The sequence below is a fragment of the Triticum urartu genome, chromosome 5A (genome assembly GCF_056163025.1).
Source record: "Triticum urartu cultivar PI428250 chromosome 5A, HENAU_Tu73, whole genome shotgun sequence".
Lineage (NCBI taxonomy): Eukaryota > Viridiplantae > Streptophyta > Magnoliopsida > Poales > Poaceae > Triticum > Triticum urartu.
The window spans coordinates 581,370,990-581,377,927 of NC_141877.1; the positions used below are offsets into that span (position 1 = coordinate 581,370,990).

General features: G+C 42.3%; 1 pseudogene; it reads left to right on the top strand.

Annotated features, from left to right (window-relative positions):
• The first annotated feature begins 2,436 nt into the window (after window positions 1-2,436).
• Window positions 2,437-5,733, top strand: LOC147973042 (protein FAR1-RELATED SEQUENCE 5-like; annotated as a pseudogene).
• Window positions 5,734-6,938: the final 1,205 nt, after the last annotated feature.

Below are 6,938 nucleotides of genomic sequence, written 5' to 3' on the forward strand. Positions count from 1 at the left end.
CTTTGTCCTCACCAGCCCCATCTTCTTCTCTCTCAAGCAAAGAAGGACAGCACGCCCCTTCCCCTCACCACTTCCAGATCCAAAGCAAACCTTCACAGCCCACCAATGGCGGCTTCATTGATGTTTCTTCTCTAGGCGCCTGGTTCCTGATTGCCCTGCAAAAAGGCAAAAAAACAAGACAAAAAGGTCAGATTTGGCTCATCTTCCAGATCCCCCTCCTCTTTCCCCACGATTTGCCTCTTCTGTAAGGCTTCAGATGTGCAAAACATTGTGTAAAAAAGCTGTGATGTTAAGCATGTTTAGACTGCTGTTTGGGCAAGTTTCAGCCCCCTGATTTGGGCAAGTTTAGTCTGATATTAAGCATCATATTTCTTCCCAGGCTTCAAAATCTATTTCCAAATCTGTTGCATATGAACACATTTATAAATCTGTAGGCAAGTGCTGATAGTAAATGCTGACAAAAAAATTAGGAAAATATAATGGCTTGAGCAAGAAAAACAACTGAGCAAAACAGTGCTTATAAGAGGATGAGAAACAAACAGATCATGATCTTTCTGACGTGTTCCGGTTCTATTAATTGCTTAAAACAGTGAAAAAATAAACATTCTGTTTGAGCAAAGACAGTGCTATAATGAGGCAACTAAGTATATGTCTGCACAAAACTTTGAAAACTTATGCCATGGCAAAAACATGAACACTTTTGAAACTTATAAGACAATGAATACTGACATCAATGTGGCTTATTGGAGCAACTTACAAATATAGGATTAAGCAAAAAAGCATAATGATGTCGAGGCAACTCTTGAAGAAACTAGAAAAAAGATTCCTCTTGGACATTTGTTTCCATTATTCCTTGGTTACGATAGTGAAAACACACTAGAAGAAATAAATGTAACTGAAATTGCAACTAAAAAACAAGAGACAGTTGCATAGTACAAATTACCTTTGTCGTATCATATCCTTCACCATGATCCAAAAAAAGTTGGAAAAGTTGCCAGTATACAGTTGCAAAATTATTAGTATTTCATCCTGCAAAAGAAGGAAAAAGCCAACAAAAAATACATATACCAACAACTATCTCAGCTGCGAAACATTACTTCAAAAGCATACTGAGCATATCCAAAGACACACAAACTTGCTGCTATAAAAGATGAAACCTAAAAATGTCAACTTAAGTTCTTTCTAACACACTAACATGCCCATAATTCTAGCTTAAGTTTTTCCTAACACTAAACATGCTCTGATCTCTCTGAATTTGGAGTGAATTCCATCCTGAAGACACTTCAAAAGTAGCACTCTCTATGGCGGTATGCTTGCTTCCCCAAAAATCAAATGTTGCCTGCATTTAAAGAAAAACAAAAAAAGAAAATATATTATGAAACACAAAAAACAAAAAGCCTATGTTATGTTTATATGTACAAACATGGTTCATTCAGGCAAGCTCTATGCATATCCTGCAAATAATATATTGCCTGACATATATAGTTTGACTTGCCTGATTATATGGTTTGGGTTGCCTGATAGTGCACTTTGAATTGCCTGGTTATGTTCAACTGCTATCTTGTGAATCTGGTGTGCTTGCGTTGCTGTGTTGTTTGCTTGCCTGATTTTAGTGTGGTACTAGCTTGCCTCAACAACGTAAAAATTGCTTTGGTTGGTGGGTGAGCTATTGGCTTGCCTCTATTTACTGTGCTACTTGCTTCCATCCCTCTGCTGACTTGCTTTACTTTTTCCCATATTCTCAATGAATAAAACAGGTTGACAATGATTGATCTGAATGAAGTACCAGCTGAAAATAATGATGATCCATTGTACTGTACACAACATGTTGCTGGAAATGCAGAATTTGTGGCGGAATCACCTAATCCCCCTATCATCCAAAGAGTCGATGGTGCTGCTACAGAAGCAATGGAGGCAGATGGGCAGTCAAGTCATGGGGGTCGTGCTCCGGGCAGTACACAAGTACCTGCAGCTATAGCAACTGGGAGTGATGCTCATACCCTGGATGGCACAGGTGCTGCAGGTGATACCGGTGGCACTGTTGGTAATGGTTTGGGTGCTGAAAATGATGATAAAGCTTGGTCACAGCCCAAGGAGCCTTACGTGGGCATGAGGTTCGACACTTTGGAAGATGCCAAGGTGCATTACAATGCATATTCCTTGCAAATGGGGTTTTCAATCAAAATGAATAGTTCAAGGAAGGATCTCAAAACAGGGGAGTTGATAAAACAACAGTTTGTTTGCAACAAGTTTCGGAAGCCTGATGTTGATGACGGAGGGGCAGAAAAGATTCCCGTGCTAGATGACATTGTTGAGCAAGAAAAAAATGATAATGAAGATGAGGCTATTGTCTTTCTTGATGATGATAGTAAAGGCAAAAAGAGGAGCAAGAAACGAAAAAGAGATAAAATTGTGCAAACTGGTTGCAAAGCTAAGATGATTGTGAAGGTAATAGATGGCAGATGGGAAGTGATCTACTTTGTTAGCGAGCACAACCACCCATTGGTTGACAAGCCATGTTTGACTAAATATTTGCGATCACACTAAGGGATCCCGCCGGAAGAAAGGGCCTTCCGTACTCATCTTCATAACTGCAATTTAACTACAGGTATTGAACCACACCCACCTCCCCCCATCTTCTAACTTTAAGAACCTGCACATGCCTACTGGTTGTGTGTTTCTTAGCCTATCAACAAGTGCCTGTTTTTGCTTGAACCATGTCACTGATTTGCTTCAAACAAATGCCTTAGTTGCTTGATAGTGCCACTAAATTGCTTACAACAATAGAAAAAAGAAATAAATTGCCTGATTTGTTTCTGGATAGTTTCTTGCTTGCCTAGTTTTTTTGTAGCTAATGTTTACCTGTTTGTTGCTCAATGCAAAGTTTCTTGCTTGCCTAGTTTTTTTATAAAACAAATTTGGTGTTGAATGTGAACTTGCCTATGGTTAGTCTCTTTGTAGCTAAAATGTACAATAGTACTTGTTTCTGGATAGGGTCAACTTGCCTATGATTGAAATTTGTATTGCTCGCTAAATGCATAGTTACCCCCCTGGTTTGTTTTGTGTATTTTGCTCATGTGTTGCCTGGGGCATATGGTTGTAGTTGCTTGTATAGCTTCATGAATTGCCCAAACTTTGCATTTGAGTTGCCTTGCTGAAAACAGAAAAGAAACTATTTTTGGCACTGTTTTTGTGTAGAAGAAGGATTGACCACCATTGTGACTTCATGTCAACAAGTCGTATGATGCACATCATGTCAGATTTCTATGGGACAGAACTCATTGTACCTTATGGCACTAAACACATTACAAACCTCAAGACGCTCTTGAACAAGGATGATACAAAAGAGGGGATACGATAGAGACAGTTGCTTACTTTAAAGATCAGCAGAGAGAGGATCCAGATTTTTTTTACAAGATAAAATATGATGAGGAAGACAGGGTTGAGAATATTTTCTGGGTCGATGGTGCAGCAAGGAAGGCGTATGTGGAATCTTATCATGATTGTATCTCCTTTGACACAACGTATATGACTAACATGTACAACATGCCCTTTGCACCATTCATTGGGATTAACAGGCATGGGCAGTCGTTCATGTTGGGTTGTGGCTTTGTTAGGCAAGAGTTGGCATCGAGCTTTGATTGGCTATTCCAGACCTTCCTTGAGGCAATGCATAATGTAGCACCCACCAACATCATAACTGACCAAGACATCGCAATGGCACGGTCAATTAAAAAGATCTTTCCTACAAGTGTGCATCACTGTTGCCGCTGGCATATTATGAAAAAAGCACAAGAAAAGCTTGGAGCATTGCTGGGGCAAAACCCTGGCTTGTCCAAAGATTTCAACAACTGTGTTGACTTCAGCTTGACGCCGGAAGAATTTGAGGCAAGGTGGTGTGAGCTGATGATGAAGTATGAGGCTATGACTGACTCCCACTTCGAGAATCTATACAAGTACAGAGAGACATGGGTGCCCTGCTACTTCAAGCACCAATTCTTCCCTTTCTTGCAGTCAACTCAACGCAGCAAGGGGTTCAACGCTGTCCTTAAGCGATATGTGAACCCACACAAGTCCATTTTGAACTTTGTGAAGCAATATCAGAAAATCCAAACAAACATACTAGTCCGGGAGGGTTCAAAAGACTACAGGACAGGACATTTACAGACTGAAATGTGGTCATCTTACCCAATAGAGAAGCAGGCGTACGGTTCGTATACTAGGGACTTGTATGAGAAGTTTCGTGATGAGTTTCAGTTGACTACAAGGTACAATGTGCGACCACATGGTGAAAACTTGTATGAGGTTTACCCCAATCAAGAGTGGGTTGCCAAATATGGTTCTATGGGCTATTTTGTCACGGTGGAAGCTAGTGCTGGAGACTACAGATGTGACTGCTGCAAGGTTGAGAGGGACGGCATGCTTTGCTGCCATATCTTGAAAGTTTTCGACCACCTTGGTGTTGATGAAATCCCAGCGCAGTACATACTTAAAAGGTGGACACCTATGGCAATTCCCAACGCACCCCCTGCTGTCGAAGAGCAACCTGATGAGATGCCACCACAATCGAAAAAGGAACTCAGGCATGCAAATTTGATGATGGATTTTGGTAGTCTTGCCCGGGTTGCTAGTGCATCAGATGCTGCGACGGATATTGTAAAGAAACATATGCGTGGTGCGCGTCATGAAATCAAAAATCTCAACATGTCAAAGAAGAAGAAACCGACAGCACCAACAAGTGGGCCCTCTGGTGGTCCTCCACCATCAGCTGATGGTTCTGCACCACAACCGAGTAACTCTCAGGCAACTAGTGGCCCTGCGGTGCGTCCTGGAGGGCCTTCACAAGCCCCTTCTGGACCTGGGCAGCAGAGACCTGCTTCTGCGCCACCACCAAGAAACACTCAGGCAACTAGTGGCCCTGCGGTGCGTCCTGATGAACATGCACAAACCTCTTCTGGACCTAGGCAGCAGCGACCTACTTCTGCAACGCAGAGAAAAAATGCACCAAACCTAACTGGCAACTCTATGAGTGAGGATAGACACCAACAGACAGCATTCGGGGGTGCAGTGATGCAAAAAAGGGCTGTACCACTACCCATGAGCCCTCCCACACAAGGCTGCTGGCCTGTACAGCAACTGTCAGGATATGTGCCACTGAACAGTGGAGCAGCGCTGCAACTTTCAAGGGGCTCAACAATGACAAGGACTGTGCAAGTGCTAAGAGGAGCTGCGCCACAACTTTTGATGGATACGGCACTAGCAAGAGGGCCTGCGCGACCTCCTATGGGTCCTAGACCAGCAATTTGGCCTGCACCACAGACTATGGTGGCTATACAACCACCGCGGGGGCCTAACACAGCAAACACAACCTATGTGGCTGGTCCTGGACTGGCACCATTGCCTGCATCAACAGCAACGCTGGATGGCTGGATTGGGCAGCATCCAGAGTCTTCAACAACACAGGAAGAAAATGCCAATGCAATTTCATCTCCTACTGCGCAAGCTCCTGGTGGATATGCGCACCAGCCGCTCAGTATGGCATCTCTACATGCAGCTGTTGCAGCCGCACAAGGTACTACGATGGTTGAACCACAGTTTGGAAGACCTGCTACCACACTTGGCCCTGCAATTCCTAGAGACCCTCCAAAATCAACAACAAAAGGGAGGGCAAAGTCAAAAAGAATTCAATCAGCACTTGAGCTGCATCCGAAAAGAAAGAACAAGTGCAGCTAGAACCACAATGGTGCAAGCTGCCCGACCAGATTGGTGTAATGGTCACACAGTGACCAGATGGCTGAAAAAGATGTGTCGAATGGCATTGACGAGTTAAACTATTTGTGGGTCTGTATGTTTGAACATCCTAAACTATTATTTATGGTTTACGGTTTCTTGTGGCTGACTTGCCTGGTTATAAGTTTTGAGTTGCCTGGTTATAAGTTTTGAGTTGCCTGTTGTGAGATTTGAATTGCCCCGCAAACACCCTTGCCCCACCACCCCCCCATAATATTCGAAAACTTACATACATAAGATTCTGCAATTCTATAAAATGCAACAATTCCCTGGTTATGTAATGATCATACTATTTGTCTTTCATTTGTCTTTTATGGGTTCTTCTGAATAACTTGCCTCAAAATAAAGCTTAAATTGCCTGTTTATGCAATAGAATTGCCTGGTCCAAGTTGTTATATAGGCAACTCCTCCCCCGGCACTCCAAAATTCACAAAAGAGCAAAAAATAAACAACACATGCATTTTACATGGATGTAGCGCGCGTGGGGGGAGAAAAAACTGACCTATGCTAACTTGAGTATGGTTTTCCATGGAGCAGTGTTGTTGGCGTTGTCAACCCACATGTTAGTCAAATGTTTCCTGATGCTTGGAATGTCATCAGCTGTGAAATTTGGAACAGCCCTTGCCTCCCAACCGTTTGCTATCGTCAGAGCAAAAACACCACAGTCGAACCTAAACAAAAAATTGAAAAAAAGAACTGGATGCTTACTCTATGTAGTATTGTGTCTCTTGTAAAAAACTGAACAAGACCATAGTTAATATGTGAAAAAGAAGTGGATGCTTACTCATTATTTTGTTTTGGGACGTCGATGTTGGTAAGCCCAAACTCATCCAGCGAGATGCGGGAACTGGCGTAATGCTCTTCCCATAGAGACTGAAAACTTGCAACCATCTTCCTTGCGCAAACATCTAAAGACTTGTTTTTGAGCGTCCTCCAAGAATCAAGAGTTTCAAAACATTGATCCCTTATGTTCACATTAAAAATCCAGTAATGATTGCCTGTTTTAGGTTTTGTCTTGTCGATGTTCTCTAACACTGGGAACATAATCTGTTAGAAAAAACAAAAATTGGGTTAGTAGAAAAAAAATACAAATACTAGAAACTGGACTGAAGAAGCAAACAATGCACATGCCAGTTTTGTGCTAGTGT